This window comes from Triticum dicoccoides, chromosome 6A (assembly GCF_002162155.2).
Source record: "Triticum dicoccoides isolate Atlit2015 ecotype Zavitan chromosome 6A, WEW_v2.0, whole genome shotgun sequence".
Lineage (NCBI taxonomy): Eukaryota > Viridiplantae > Streptophyta > Magnoliopsida > Poales > Poaceae > Triticum > Triticum dicoccoides.
In genome coordinates this window covers 31,140,412-31,141,224 of record NC_041390.1, presented here as the reverse complement: position 1 = coordinate 31,141,224, position 813 = coordinate 31,140,412, and positions in this window count along the sequence as shown.

Here is an 813-nt window from a genome sequence, read left to right as displayed (position 1 = left end):
AAAAAGAATTAAAATGGAAAGCACAAAATTAAATGAAAAAGAAATCATAAAACCAAAAACCCCCCAAACATTTTAGTACCGGTTGGTGTTACCAACCGGTACTAAAGGGCTCCCGACCCCCGGAGCTGGCTCGTGCCACGTGGTTGCCCTTTAGCACCAGTTCGTGCTGAACCGGTACTAAGGGGGGGGGGGGGCTTTAGTGCCGAAATGTTAGTGCCGGTTTCAAAACCGGCACTAAAGGGCCTTACGAACCGGTGCTATTGCCCGGTTCTGCACTAGTGAGTGTTCCTCCGGCAAACGAGAGTTGCATAATCTCATAGTCATAGAAACATGTATAAGTCATAAAGAAAGCAATAGCAATGCATTAAACGATCGGGTGCTAAGCTAATGGAATGGGTCATGTCAATCACATCATTCTCTTAATGATGTGATCCCATTAATCAAATGACAACACATGTCTATGGTTAGGAAACATAACCATCTTCGATTAATGAGCTAGTCAAGTAGAGGCATACTAGTGACGTTTGGTTTGTCTATGTATTTACACGTATTATGTTTCCGGATAATACAATTCTAGCATGAATAATAAACATTTATCATGATATAAGGAAATAAAATAATAACATTATTATTGCCTCTAGGGCATATTTCCTTCAGTACGTGCTCGGCTTCGGTGTCGGTGTTCCACGGGTAGGGTCTGATTGCTTTGTTTTTTTAGATCTAGGGGTGTATGTGTTATTTTTTTGTTAAGTCAATCTGGCCCCACTTGTAAGAAAGAGATTAAATGGGCGAAATCATCCGATCAGTGCTTTT